The 16,368-nt window shown below is 38.9% G+C and overlaps 1 long non-coding RNA gene across 1 annotated transcript in view; it reads left to right on the forward strand.

Annotated features, from left to right (window-relative positions):
• The first annotated feature begins 2,605 nt into the window (after positions 1-2,605).
• Positions 2,606-16,368, forward strand: part of LOC311515573 — a 37,542-nt gene continuing 23,779 nt past the window's right edge. Inside the window, exon 1 of the long non-coding RNA XR_014710181.1 lies at positions 2,606-2,690. This is a non-coding gene — a long non-coding RNA (uncharacterized lncRNA). The remainder of the gene's footprint in view (positions 2,691-16,368) is intronic.

Raw genomic sequence — 16,368 nt, forward strand, 5'->3', positions numbered from 1 at the left:
CATTAGGTGAGCACTACACAAGCTAATAACAAAGAAATGGTCCTCGTTCCCAAAGAGCTTACCGAAAGGAGCAATCCTAGCAGGGCTAGGAGATGCACTGGAACACCTAAGACTCTTTTTGCAGTTCTTCCCTATACATTTCTGAGATTGAGAGGCTAATTTCTCACAGTTGTCCTTTAAGCCATTTCCATAATCAATAAGGCTTTTTGTTCCTGTACAAATTTCTAAGCGGATTCAGCCATATTTGTCCTCTTTTTTTTTTTGGTTCACTTTCTGAGAATATTTGTGCAAGCAAAGGTGAATTTCAGTAAGTTTTGATCCTTTCCTGAAATTCTTTTAATCAAGAAAATTAAATTTATCCTGCTTTGAGGAAATAAAGGGTTGCATTACATACAATCATCTTCTCATGTTGATTCACTGATGCATTCAGTTTAATCAATCCCTGGTGTCACTCTGCTAACATCAGTGGAATTATAATAGGGATGAATTTGGCTTAGGATGTTTTACACTATTATTTTTATGTAAGCTCTCTTTTACCCAGAACCCAAAAGTGTGGTGAGTGCTCCACAGAATGGCGAGAAGAAGCAGTCCCTGCTGCAGTAAGCTTAGAATCCATAGACACAACACAAAGAGGATGTGTAGGAAAAGGGTAAGGTGCAAGTAAGCAAAACAAGTGAGGTGATATTAGTTATACGTCTTAGTCCCATGATTACATTTTTTTAAATATAAAGTCTGTCTGATACCCTGCCTGACCTCCTAATTCTCCTTCATTAAGCTGCTGTGAAGACACGCCTTTCCAACCCATTCCATCCCCCACAGAGATGTGTCCTAAGCCCTGCTGTATCCCCTCACACAATAAATATGGGGTGAGGAGTGAGGGAGTCAAAACACAAGCCTCTAAAAAGTCCCTCCAAAGTAATTCACATGTCTTAAGGGAGTCTCTCCTTTTATAGTTCATAAGGTAGTATGCTTCCTGCCTGGCCACTTTCACTCTCCCTGTCTGTCCTTAGCAAGCAAGCAATTTCACCCTGCTCCATAGGAGGGAGGGAGGAAGAAATGTTCCGTCAGAAGTTTTGTAACCATTCTTCTACCAGTTGCCTGACTGGAGGTGGGACTTGGATCCTGCACCACCCAATGAGGAAATCTGATTGCTGTCCCCGTGTACAGGAGATGGAAGAGGACAAACACACTTCGTGGATCTGAGTATTAGGACAAAGGAAATGGTCAGGTAAGAATACAGTTTCCAGTTTTTTCATGGTGAGTTTTAAATTCTCACTTAAGAGCTGAGATTTGATGACATCTTCGTGTCCCGGTAAAGGAGCATCCTGAGGTTTTTCTCCCAGGGGGTGGGAGAACCTGGGCATGGTCAGTTATTTACAGGGGGTAGCTCCAGCATGGACCCCAGTTCTTTACTACTTGCAAGGAAGCCCTGCCCTTTGCAGGCCTTCTTAAGTCTCTTCCGATTGGGGATGGAAAGGAAAGTTAAATGCCCCAATGAATTCAAGGGTCTCCCCTTCCCCAGATCCCTCAAAGTCAGGTGGGGAAAGGTTCACAGTGCTGCCAATGATGCAGCACCATGTAGTGTTTTGAGAAATCTCTCTGGGATGCTGAATCACACTTACTCTGTCTGACTTACCTTGGCCATTCACTGAACTCCCCATAGGGTCTGGGTGAACATCTGGCTGGGAGTTCTCTCTGTGGCTTCAGGGATCATTCTAGCGGTCTCCTGCTGAGGGCAATATTGATCCTGCAACCCTGCCCATATGACTGTGGTTTCCTCCCTTTTAAAGTGCTCCTCCCTACAATACATGATTGACAGGGCTGTAGGGGTGCAGCTAGCCCTGTCCTCAGGGCCTCTCTGGTACCTTTCTCATCAGCGTGGGGTCTATACACCACATCAAAGTCCCCATTTTTATAAGAAAAAAATACAATTAAAAGCAGTGTCAGGGCATATGGTATGTTGTACATGCAAAGGGCCATATATTTCTCACATTGTTAGGAGCATGTTGCAAATATACAGCACACAGAATCAGCTAAATGTTGTTTTTCTCACTGCCAGTCAGAGGACTTAAACATTCACAACAATTGCCAGAGAAAAATTATGGCAGGCCTACCTTAAAATAATCCTTAATTGAGAACCATTTCTTGGTCATTCTGCCATATCCATCACACTTGGTAACTCCTAAGTAATGAAATGCCAACTACCAGTTAATCTAAAGCAATACACATCACTTTTCAGCTGGGAAATGTTATCAAAATGAGTTACTTTAACAGGCTCTTGTGAGAGGAATCCATGTGCTGGCTGAGTGTATGTAGGGGTAAGGTTGCAGAAGATTGGCAAGGAGCTAAGTGGTGGACTGAGTACATGACTAGATGTAAGCGGAGGATGCAGGCAGTTTCAATGAACTTTGTCCAACAGACCCTGCCAAAAGATATTGTAGCATAGCTCAGCATATTTTTGCCTGTAAACAAGTTAGTTTATGTAATAATCATAAATCATACATATAAGAATGTAACCAGCTGTTGACCCCATGTAACCCCGAGATAAGCACGAAGAATATAGCTCCGCAGAAGACTTCCCCGCCCCCCCACCTCCCCAGATGAAGTCCTGCCTGGTCAGCTGTCCCAAACGGCCAGAGTCCCCTGCAACCCCTCTGCGCGTCCTAGGGGCTCCCCGCACAGATTGAAACGTAAGTTCTTCCTGTCTTCCTTCCTTCCTTCAATAAAGTGTAGTTTACTATTCTTAGGCCTGAGTGTCCTCCTTTTGCTGGTATCTCCCCACCCCACTCCCTCCCTTGTGGGCACAGTGTACCTCATGCCAATCCCACTGTTAGAGCTCCTTTGGAAACAGGAAGCAGTCAGCCTATCTCTATTTGTCTGGCTTCTAAATCGTTCTGAGCACTAGTATCTCCTAGAGAAGTCATGGGAAAAGGAAAGTGTTTAATGCTTTGGAAAATTTGGCTCATAACATTGTAAATCAGAAATGCTCTAAAATACCATGAGTGAAACACTAATTAGCTAGGAGTAACTGATTAAATGCCGAAACATACCAGGGCAAAGAGTGCTGCATCAATCAGTATCTTCAAGTTCCATCATCATATAGTGAAAGGCAGATTTTAGTGTTGTGTTCACATATGGAAAGTATAGATTCCTCAATGACAATTTGACAAATTGTTCTTCCTCTGCATATATCTTGTAAATCACAGACTATCAGCCCAAAGGAAAAAGGGACTTTTTATTTAACTTCCTTACACTTTAATACATTCAGGTTACAATTAATTGGCTTCCTAAAACCATCTGCTCCTTTCCTTTAGGATGGATTTTTCCAGATATCCCCTTCTATTTGGTCCATATAATCTGTTGCAATCTCCTGGGTTTGGACTAAAATCTACAACTGATTACTAACCCAACTTTACTGAATTATTTTCCTTATTTAAAGAGCTGGTTGTTTTATTGCTACCGATTGATTATATGATGCTATGAAAAATTAGAAAAATGACAAAAATGAAGTAATTTGAAAGGAGATGGAATAGTAACTATCTATAATAATAAAGCTCATGCTCAAATAAATTGGTTAGTCTCTAAGGTGCCACAAGTACTCCTTTTCTTTTTGCGAATACAGACTAACACGGCTGTTACTCTGAAAACTATAATGTTACATTTGAAGCATAATTATTTCCAGTAAACATTATGAATGATAAATGAATAATAAAACAAAACAGGTAAGAATATCTTGTCTTTGCATATTGCAAATTAGGTAAAGAATCTGAGCAACATGGCTTTCTTGAGCATTTCAGAAAGGTAATTTAAGGAAAAGAAGGATACCATGAGGCCAGTTCACAGGGTAAATTCTGCAAAAGACCTGGGATGGAACATAAAGCCCCTTAAGGGGTTCAGAGTCCGTCCGTCCCCCCATATACTAAAGTGGGGGTCTCAGTTCCCTGGGGAAAGAACCAGCTCCCCATGATAAATTAGGGGGTTCTTGAAAAATGACCTCATTCTTCAGGCAGTTGGCCTGGGGCCCAGAGGAGAAGCTTACAGTACTACAACTCAGACACTGTCCTTGCTTCAAGCCCATGGATTTGTGATAAACACTAGGAAATGCTCCCTGATTCCTTCCACAGAGATAGTTCATCTTGGAGTGGATATAGACACATTTGTGGCCAAGGTCTACCCCTCCCTAGCCAGATTCAAGCAAATCCAGAACCTGATATCCATATTCACAAGGAAAAGAAGACAGTGCCTAGCTCAGAGTGTCATATATAGAACTTATGGTGTCATATATAGGAATTACACCATGGAAGAGATTCCACATTGGGTGTCACCAGAAGTTTCTACTGAAGATATGGAACACATATAAGATAGAATGCTGATTCCAAACCAAACCACGTTCTGGAGTCCCTCAGGTGGTGGACAGTTCTAGGGAACATCTACAGGGGTCTTCCTATCTGCCATCCAGCCCTTCAGGTACTCATGACAGATGTCAGAGTATTAGGGTGGGGAGAAAATCTGGAGCACAGAACAGCACAGGACATTTAGAGCTTGCTACAGAGAAGCAAGAGCTCAGAATGGTGAATCTAGTCCCCTGAGCTACCACAAGAGCAACCATATCCTGGTCTAGTCAGACCACTTGCCACACTGGCATACCTCACGAAGCAATGGAGAACTCGAAGCTTGATGCTATATTCTGAAACAATGGAAATAATAGAATTGGCAGAGGAGAATCTGGCTTTCATGAGTGTCATACTTATAAAGGGAACACCAAACCAGGAGACAGATTGGCTCAGTGGACACTCAGAATATTGTCAAAATCAGGAAGCCTTCAAACTGATATCACAGAAATTCATCCTCCTGGAAGTAAATCTATTTGTCGGTCACGAGAAGAGAAAACTGGCATAATACTTTACCATGGAAGTAGATTCCAGGTCACTAAGGATGGATGGATGTACTAGCATGCAGGTTGCCAAAGGATTTGGTTTAGCGTTCCCACCACCTCCACTTTTAAGGAAGGTGATTCCGACGATAAGACAAGAGGAGGTATCCACCATCCAGACCCAGGATATGTCTAATTGATAGCATGGCCATTGAGAAGGAAGCATTAATTGCACTTGTAACATCCTCCAAAGTGATTGGGACTTGATTGTTCTCCAGACAGATTTCAGTGCTAAAGGCCTACTCCTCCATCTGGTTATGGTTTATCTCATGGTGTCAAGAAAACAATAGAAACCCCAAGGCCCTGGAATGCTAGTTATTCTGGATTTTTTTCAGGACCCGTATGGGACAAGGTACTTCAGCCCAGAACCATACATCATCAAGTTTCAGCCATAAGTAGTGTGTTGCATGCATGTGTTGTATGCAGTGTGTTCAGGCTCTTCGTCTGAAAAACTCAGCATTTTACAGAAAAGTTGTAGCATAATCTGGATGTATGCAATGCATTAAATACCTACCTCAGGCACTCTGAATTGACAAGAAGATCAGGATCCTTATCTATATCATTTTCTCCAAAGTGTCACGGTCTTCAGGCATCCAAACTATCACTGACAAAATGGATTAAATTATGTATTACAGAGACATACAAGGCAGCAGGTGAATCTATTTCTGAAGGAGTCAAAGCCCACTCACAAGAGCTTTAGCAGCATCAGAGGCAGGAAAAGCTCATGATTCAACTGCGGAAATTTGCAGCCCAGCAACATGGTCTTCTATCAGTACCTTTCTCAAGCACTGTAAAACAGACTTTCTATCATCTGCTGAGGGTTCAGAAGGAAGATGCTGTATGTGGTGATCCAAACTTGCCATTCAGACATGTACTTTCATTTCAGGTGGAATTCTTTAACTCTCCTTTCCTAAAGTTCACTACTTGCTGTGTCCCGCAAATCACAGAATTGTAGGAAATGCTGGGCTGTAGAATGTCAGATTTCTTACACAATACTTTCCTTTGTGCTAGCAGCATCTCCCACAATCCTAGTTTCCTCTGTAGGGGACAACATTTATTTTTGTATGTGTTTATAAGTTTATGGACCAGAAAGCCTATACTACATAATTCACTGATTGGTAACAATAACTTCAATCCCAATCATATTCAAAAAGTTTCTGCACAGCTATAGAATGACTCTTCTGGTGGGCAGCTGGAGAAGGGAATGTGGCCAGCAGGGTCTACACCACAATGGCGAACCATTTCCAGAAACTGCAGAAAGGGGGGGAACAACCCAAGCACCACATAATTGTGAGAGAGTCTGCTAGCAGAATGGAAACTATTGGGTAAGGCATTTTCCATTCTGTGTATAACATGCTCACCTGCCAGTATTTGCACTCACATACTTGTATAATCTTGCTATCCGCAGATGCACAGAAATTGTATTTGACAATTCCAATCTCTTATCAAACTCATAGCAATGAAACATACACAGTTCTCATTCTTTGATCGGCATCAGTAAAGGTTTATTTAGGACAATGCTCTTTAGTGGATGTACAGACCGTGCTCAATATTGAACACAGGAAAACACACAGGCCCATATCTTATGTGCCAAGTACTTACTCAGTCTTTACTCAGTCAAGCTGGCACTGACTTCAGTGAGAGTTTGAGTTAGAATGAGTAAAAATTCAGTAAGGGCCTTAGAATTTGTCCCAAAGAAAATAAACAGCTTTTAAACAAAGTGTTCCACAGTGTCTATGAGACAGAACTTTGCATTAGGGATGGTACAGAAGTACAGTGTTACAGGGGAAGCATTAGGACCCATTTTCTAGAATTCATCCCAGTGCTCCTGGACCTGCAAAAGCAAGACACTCGTCCTTGTGCCCATTTATAAGAAGCAGAATACTCCACTCCACATGGCTGACCAGCTCCATTGGTCATTACATGGGTGGGTGGAACCAAGGCCTCACATTATCCTCACCTCCCTGCACATACTTTGAGATATCTCACACCCTCAGGGAAGCAGGAAGGATGCAATCTATGTATTTCCTTCAGTGCAGGGGTACAATTGGGACAAGCCCTTTTGCAGACTATGTAAGGCAGGGAGAAATGTTACTTTCACCTGCTCCCTTGCGTGCCTGCATAAGGACCAGGTATGTTCTGATCCGAGTTGCTTACACATTTAAGGCCTAATCCAAAATGCATTATAGTCAATTGGAGTCTTTTTATTGACTTCAGTAGACATTAGCCGAGGCAGCTTATTTTCCAGCTAAAGATAGATATCACCAGTAACAAAGCCTTGAAATATGGATAAGGGTGGGATGATTAATTATTTGTTACTTTCCGTTCCCCTGGAGGCAAATTCTTTAGTAACTGCCTGACCTGATGCTCAGATACCATAACATAACCTCGCTTTCATCAAAATATGACACCATTTGGATTAAAACAATTAGTTTTTCTTAATTTCCTTTCTTGTTAATAGAAAGTTAATTTAATCACTTGATTCAGACCCTCATTGCCATTTTGGATGAACTTCTAATTAATTACAGAGCAAACACTGAACTTAGATAATAGAATATGCAAAGAGGCTAGACATTAATTATATACACATGAAAGATCAAATAATCTGTTTTACAATAATATTGTAACCGAACTTCCTTGATTTCCAGATGGGAAGTGGCATATTTAATTTATATTCTTTGAAAGTTGTCATGGATTGCCACCACTTGATCTCTTGGACATTATCATTTATTATTATTACTAATAGATACTAATAATACTTTGTACTCATATATAACCTTTCATCTCAAAGGGATTTTACAAACATTAAATCCTACTTCGCCTTTGATGTAGATACTATTATACCCATTTTATTGATGGGTACACTGAGGAACAGAAATGGTAAATTACTTCCCCAGTGTTTACCACTGAGTTAATGGCAGAGCCAGAAATAGAATGTAGGAGAAGTCTAGATTCCAGTATGATGTTCTAACCAATAGATACATTTTATCCTACTATATGACTTTCCCTCTCAACACCTTATATTAATTAACCCATTTTCTGCCAATTAGTATAGGTCATTTATTTCAGCATGAGTTATTCTGGTTTCCAAAATGCAATCATCCAAATTAGAGAATCTCAAAAACAGATAAAAGTGTATCCTGCAACTTAAAAGGGATTGTTATTGGAGGACACATATTGAAATTACTTTTAAAGTTGCACTGGTGTATTTGTATCTGTTAAGTACCAAGTCATGAAAATGTACCCAGCATTGCCAAGAGGTATGCATAACTTTTCACAGTCAAGTGTTTGTGTGTGCAAAAACCATTGATTTAACTATCTACACTGCATTTGCCCACACAAAATCCAACAGCACGGTTTGAGTAAACAAATGTAGACTGTGCACAAAGGTTTTGGACAGGCAAAAAGTTTGGTGTGAACTGCTACAGGCATGAAATATTACAATCACAAGTTTAGAGACTGCTTGTAAAATTTGGCCCAGTAAGTATTTAGATTTTGCTTATTTAGTAGCAAAAAAGGTAGCTCACCAGTGGATGTCAGTAATACAGTAATGCTGCTAGCAGGACTGGCTCTATGCACCAGCAAAGCAAGCACGTGCTGGGGACGGCACAGGGGTGGCATTCTGGGCCACTCTTTTTTTTTTGCTCAGGGCAGCAAAAAACCTAGAGCCGGCCCTGGCTTCTAGTCACATTTTCATGAATATCCCGCTTTTGGCAAGATCATTCTTTATTAATAAGTTCAGTTCATTCTAATTAGTTGAGAATATTGTTATATATTACATTAGAAAACTTCTTGATTTTCAAATACAACTTTACCTTTGTCTTTCTATTAATGAATCATGCCAAAATTTCTCATTGCAGCTACAGCCATACTTTGTAAAGATATAAGCAACCTAAGTACTAAACTGCAAAAGGAGGGAAAAGACATTCTGACACTCAGGCATCACACTTCACCAAGGAGCGCAAACAACAAACTAGCTGATAGGAAATAAAATGGAAGTGAAATGCTGGGTGAGATGACACAGATGAATTATATGATGACACCTATACATAGTGAGTGTCTTCAGTGCACAGCCATTTATCAGAATGGATTGGATGAGTTCATAGAGCTCATGTTGAATATAAGGCACTGACATATGGGCCGATACACAGAAAAATGAACCTTGCAATCAAAGCTTTGAAGCTCCCCTTGGTGCCAGGAGAAGGTATTTATTTAGCTTTTCTGTGTTATTTCCAAAGTGTTTTGGCACAAATAAATTTTTGGAAGATCACCTGCCTTTTCAGACCTTGATTGTGAAGAATAACATTTATTCGTTCAGACTGTTCTGATCCCCTAATGCTGTCTGTCTATTTCAATTTTTGCTCGGACATGCAGGTCACTGAAGGACATTTTTCTCAGCAGCCTTGCTTTTATACTGGTGGCTAGGAACCACACACATATTTTATTGTTTGCTCAATTGAATAAACCAGGAGTTATAGCATCAACAACATTTGCTGCTGTCTTGAGAGATCTTTGTGAGAGAGAGTAAGGATGCATTAATCAAATAGGAAATTTTCTGTAATGGTTTCTTCCCCTTGTAGACAATCAGGGCATTAATCTCCTCCAAAGACTGAGGCTGATTTTTGAGTATGCAAAAAAGTCCAATTACAGCCTGATTGCTACAGGCGATGCCTGGGTTTAACTGAAGGCAAAACTGCACCCAACAAACTCACACAACATGACTGTTGCATGTAATATGCCTTCAGTCAGAGCCCATTGATATGTATTTGTCATCACTGCCACAATGAGATAAAACAGTGAAGTATGGAGTCGGTAAGTGAGAAGATAAGCGTAACCAAAAGAGAGAGAGATGGGGGAAATGGAGGATCCATTCATGATGAATGTGAAAAAATGCTTAATTTCTAAGAATAAATTTTTAAAAATTTAATGAAAAATATGAAATAATAGGTCAAACAATGAAAATATACGTTCCAGAAAAAACAACTCAAATTATATTTGTTGCTATTCAGGAGATTCACACTGTTCATTATTATTGAATATTCAGGGTTGTGCTGGTACACATGAAACTAATTATGATTGTTGGAAGTTATGCAACTTTATACAAGAAGCAAATTATTTTTTTCTCTCTTTTTTTCATCATTTGCTATTCATTATTATCCAATTTAAAAAGTTCATCTGTGCAGCTAGGGAGCAAGAACAATACCTCAAAAGCAGGAACAATATAACAAATAATGAATAGTGGCCTATTTTCAAACAATCCATAGTCTGAAAATTATTCAACCAAACTATTCACCCACTACTTACCTCTAATGAATGCATTCACACTGAACATGCATCTGATGAAGTGTTCTAGCCCACGAAAGCTTATGCCCAAATAAATTTGCTAGTCTCTAAATTGCCACAAGGAGTCCTTGTTGTTTTTACTGAACAGGACTGAATCACAAATGAGTTGTGGGGCAAGAATAAATATTTCTCGACTTGTAGGTTCAAAGAATGCTGTTTGACCACCTCTAATTTTTAAAAAGTCAGATGTAGGCAATTCAGCTTTTGCCATCAAAATTAATCCAAGATGTGCTTCATTGATGGAAGCAGCATTATGAACCCTAAGCAAAGCCCACTGAGCTCAAAGAAAAGAGTCCCACTGAAGTGAATGAGGCTTTTGATAAGGCTTTATACAAGTACTAATTAGGCTTGGAAGAATTTGATTTTTATTTTTTTATAATTTTGACAGATAATATCCATATTTATTTAAAGCATTTTTTAGATTTGTATTGATTTAAATTTTCACAGTTGTGGGAAATTATGGGGGCAGTCAGACAACATTTAATAGTAGACATTGAGATTCATGAGATTAAAGCTCTATAACTGTTGAAACACAAATTGCCAACATCATGTCAAAATACACAAAGTAAATATCCTTAAATCAAACTCTAATAAGTTTTCAAGTAGCATTTTATTTACTTTACCTACCTGTAAGTTTCAATTATTATTGATGGGAATATTTTTTGATAGTGTGTGTGCAGTGAAATCAACGTTTATCAACATGTACAAATAAAAATCTAATCATTCCTAGCTTAATAATAATATTTATAGGCATGAGAGAACCTGGTGGAATTTGGGAGTTTGCGCAATTTTTCAAGATTCATAAACCTTTTTTTCTCATAATTTTAAACACTGATTTTTAAGGGATGACTAATTTAAAAATATGTTTCTAAGTAAACAGTTGCCTGTCCTATGCATATTATAAAGATTCTCCACTTACATTTATTCTTGTAAGACTATCCATGAAATAAATATATAAAATGCACATATTTTGCCAAAGCCAAATGACACTGAAACCTCAGAAGAGTAGATGGTTCAAGTAAAAAAATTCAAACCTTGGCCTGGATCCAGATTTTGAACATCCCAGTGTCTGCAGATGTTTGGGGTCAGAGTTTTAGTTCAGGCCTATCACTACTAATATGTTTTGAGTTCTGTTCTAATCCCGACCCTAAAATGTTCAATTCTGGCTAAACCAGTTTTCCCATCTTTAAATTTGACAATGACTTTTTATATTCCTACATATTATAGTCAGAAGATCACACCCCACAATCAGTTTAATTAACATTAGACATACATACTTTTAAAAATCTTGAACAAATATTTGCATTATGTGATCAGGACAATTAAAATCCACATCTCCATTTGTATTTTACTTTTCACCTGTCCTTCATATTGTATTTTAGGAGAAAGGATTAGAAACAATTTTTCTTTTTCTTTTTTTTCTTTTTCTTTTTTTTTTTTGAAAGAGAGAGAGAGAAGGTGGGTGAGGTAATATCTTTTATTGGACCAACTTCTGTTGGTGACAGAGAAAAGCTTTTGAGCTTACAAGAATGTTTTTAAGACTCTTGTGTCCCACATTTATCAAATGTGATCACAACATATCACATTGCGTTTTGACATCTCAGGTTAAAAGATCTTATGCAAAAGCAGTTCCCTCTTTGTGGACGAAACACGATTTGCCGCATCTTGACATATGAAGATGCAAATGGTGCCTTTTGAGCCAACCCCTAAAGGTGGGCACTGATGCTAACAGTAAAGGATGTCAGCACAACAGGATATAGGAAATCAGTTTAAAGGAGGTAGTCAGACTGTGCTGAGACAACGCTCCCTTCCTGATATGAAGACAACAACCAGTCAGTGCAATCTACACTCAAAGAAAGCTTGCTTCTTACATTGCTAATTATCATGTAAGTAGATTCAGTCAAATCACTCTACTTAGCTAATTCATCATTATGAGGAAACTTAAAGTCAGCTAAAGTGACGCATTGCTTTGAACATTGCTGTGTAGACATCATACTTATCCCATTGCATGTAAAATGTGTGCAAACAGGAAGTTATGTACAACTATTTCAATTATTTTATAAGGTGATCAGGGCCACACAGAAGTTCATGTCAAAGGGCTGGATCTTTAGCTTCAGCTGAGATATGCTTAACACAGATAAAGTGTGAGAAGACAACACAGATTATTATCATCTATCTTTTCATTACTCCAGTCCTGGACCTCTCCGAGGTACTTTAAATCAGCCTCAGAAGTACACTAAATTATGCTCAGCTTCCCACAGTCCCAAAGGGTTGATCTAGTAGCCAGAGTTTGGTAAGGATTGATGCCCGGGTCATTCTCCCTGTAATGTTCCCTGTGCCAGCGGCCAATGAGAGGCCTGCACAGAGGCACTGTTCCTTATATCCCCTGGAGATTTCCATTACACAAGGAAGTCTTCAGGGAGCTGGTGAAATGGCATGAACCATCTAGAATTGGTTCGAGAATTGGGCCCGAAGTAATATAAGTTTGTGGCAATGGTGAAGAATCCTTTTTGCTTGCTGCAGAGGTTGTGATCCTAGAACTCCTTCTGAAATCTAACACATAGAATTTCTATCATTCATTGTATAGCAGCCTGCTAGAGAATCACCATTTTAACTTACAATTGGATCTTCTGAAGGTGATGCTAATAGTTGTATGTTCTCAAACTGCATTAAAATGTTAGGTATGAATGTAAAGTTCTGTTTCACGTTATATTTCAACTATAGCTTCCTGAAATTAATATTCCTTTTAACTGAAAAAAACCCCAACAACCAAGGGGATTAATTCCAATCCTATTGAAAGACTGAGTTGTAGATGAAGAGTGGGTGAACTTGGGGGGTCTCACAGTTCTTCTTAAAGTAATTAGTTTATCATAGATGTATTTTGGAAACCTCAGCAATTGAAAAAGCATTTTTCTGATCCAACAAAACCATAGACTAGCAAAAAATTGAACAAATAAACCAAAAGAGCCTCTTAAACAGAGCAAATCTTGCAAACAGTTAGACTACAGCAACAACATCCCTATCATGTAAGATAATGTTGACCCTAGTTAGCACTAACTGATGTGATCTCTGCTTCTACCAGATGTTGCTTCAGACATTTCTTGTTTATCTAATTTCAACTGGCAATTAATTCCTCTAGACTTCTCCCAACAGTTCCATGCATTCATGTTTCAATCTAATGCATATTTATTTCTGAAATAAAACAGTGCAAAAAAATTAAAAATAAAACACTTATGTTAACCACGATATTTCAAAATGACTTAAACATAACATGATCTTTTGGATTTCTCTTAAAATTGCAGTTGCTGTATTTTCATTTGGCCTACTCAAGAAATAAGATACTACTTAATGTGAGAAAGGGTATCACAATCTAACCTTTTATGAGAGTATTGAATGTCCACTGGTCAAAATGTTTTGCTATTACTTTTCTCTTAAAACAGTTTTTATATCCCCAATTCTTATCTTAAGAGATTCGGTCAGCTCCCTGACATAAAACATAAAACAAGGGCATTCCAGTAGACATACACTATAATGTAATCAATACCATCGTAAATTATTTTTGAATTATTTTAAATTTTCTACCAGTCAATGGAGGCTTGAGTACATTGTTGTCCAATCATTATCATGTAACATGTTTCACAGATATTACTGGGAAAACTCCTGTATCTAGACTATTTGAGATAACTGAATGTAGGAATATGTCCATAATATTCTGATTGTGTAAGAAATTAAAGTTTTTTCTTACAAGATCTCTTTTGATACAGTATTTGTTTGGAAAAGACTTCATCACAAATGAAGAGATTTAAGGTCACCAACCAGCACCAAAATCAGAAGGAAGCATTGGACGTATTTGGCGCATGTGCTCAGATACCAACACACAGACTCCCACATGAAGCTGTGAAGTGGAAACCAACTGGTCTGAGTAAACAAGAAGAACCCTTAGCAAGAAGAGCACAATAGTTGATCTCATTACCATAGAGCAAATAGAAACAGCAGCAAATGACAAAATGGAATGGAAGAGACTGTGTTCTGCCATGTGCACCAACATTGACGCAGGAAGGATGTTTATTTTTAATTGCCTGAAGCTTATTGATAAATGATGCATCATTTCTGTCTGTAGATACATGCACACAACTCATGCTGGCACATGATGGCATATATCACATTGGTAGATGTGCAGGTGATTGACAGAGCCAGAAGAGTACCCAGAAGTCACCTACTACAGGACAGGCCCAACAAAGAAAATAACAGAACCCCACTAGCCATCACCTTCAGCCCCCAACTAAAACTTCTCCAATGCATCATCAAGGATCTACAACCTATCCTGAAGGACAACCCATCACACTCACAGATCTTGGGAGACAGGCCAGTCCTTGCTTACAGACAGCCCAGCAACCTGAAGCAAATACTCACCAGCAACCACACACCACAACCTCTAACCCAGGAACCTATCCTTGCAACAAAGCCCGTTGCTAACTGTGTCCACATATCTATTCAGGGGACACCATCATAGGGCCTAATCACATCAGCCACACTGTCAGAAGCTCGTTCACCTGCACATCTACCAATGTGATATGTGCCAGCAATGCCCCTCTGCCATGTACATTGGTCAAACTGGACAGTCTCTACGTAAAAGAATAAATGGACACAAATCAGACGTCAAGAATTATAACATTCAAAAACCAGTTGGAGAACACTTCAGTCTCTTTGGTCACTCCATTACAGACCTAAAAGTCACAATATTACAACAAAAAAACTTCAAAACCAGACTCCAATGAGTAACTGCTGAACTGGAATTAATTTGCAAATTGGACACCATTAACTTAGGCTTGAATAGAGACTGGGAGTGGATGGGTCATTACACAAAGTAAAATTATTTTCCCATGTTTATTCCCGCCCCCACTGTTCCTCAGACTTTCTTGTCAACTGCTGGAAATGGCCCACCTTGATTATCACTACAAAAGGTTTCCCCCCCATCCCCGCTCTCCTGCTGGTAATAGCTCACCTTAAGTGATCACTCTCTTTACAGTACGTATGGTAACACCCATTGTTTCATATTCTCCGTGTATATAAAATCTCCCCACTGTATTTTCCACTGAATGCATCCGATGAAGTGAGCTGTAGCTCATGAAAGCTTATGCGCAAATAAATTTGTTAGTCTCTAAAGTGCCACAAGTCCTCCTTTTAATTTTACTAGGGACGTCCTAGAGAATAATAATATTGTGCTTGTAAACAAGATATTCTGAAGGATCTGTGGAAATGAAAACAAGCTGGTTTATTTCTTTATGATATGGATGGCATGGAGTGTAATCCTAGCTCCACTGGAGTCGATAGGAATTTTATCATTGATGGGAATGGAACTAGGATTTCACCCACAGATCTCCAGTAGGACAAAATAATAATTTTCTTGGACAGAGCCATTCCCCAGGACATCTCAGCTGTGGTCTGATGTAAGTTAAGTACTTGGAAAAGGGAGACAGAGAAAATTACTCAGCAAGAGCCCATCTCTGCATGAAAAAACTAACGGATTATTCTGTATTTGATGACTAACATATCGCAATTGGAATCATTTCCATTTGTGTTGATATGGGTCTCGTGTGAGAATTTAGAGAACATTAGCTGCAAGATGCAAGATTAGCTGCAAGATGCAAGTATTGTTAATTATTTAATATTATTAATTTTCAAGCTCTAATTTGATTTTTCAAATTGCTGGCACTGGATGAAAGAAGCCCAGTAGTCCACTCCCCCTTTGGAAAGTCTGGGTTTCTCTCTTTTGAAATCAAGTTGATTTCCATTATTGGTTAGTTTCTTTTATAACCTCACTATTGAAACCATTTACTGCCATGCACTTTCTGTGTAGAAATATGGTTGATGATATGAGACTACCCAATGTACCCCTTTAGGTGCAGTTGTTCACCTGCTTGTCCTAAACAGCTGTGCCTTTTTAACAGCAGCAGCAGCTGCTGCTTCCTCTTTCCTCACTTCTTTTTTGCTGTTCATTTCTCCTTTTGTGAACACTGTAAAAGTACCATTCATTCATATTGTTTTTTTTCATATCATCTTATGATATTAATAAGAACACAAGGTTGATG

This window comes from Lepidochelys olivacea (genome assembly GCF_965140295.1).
Source record: "Lepidochelys olivacea isolate rLepOli2 genome assembly, chromosome: 1".
NCBI lineage: Eukaryota > Metazoa > Chordata > Testudines > Cheloniidae > Lepidochelys > Lepidochelys olivacea.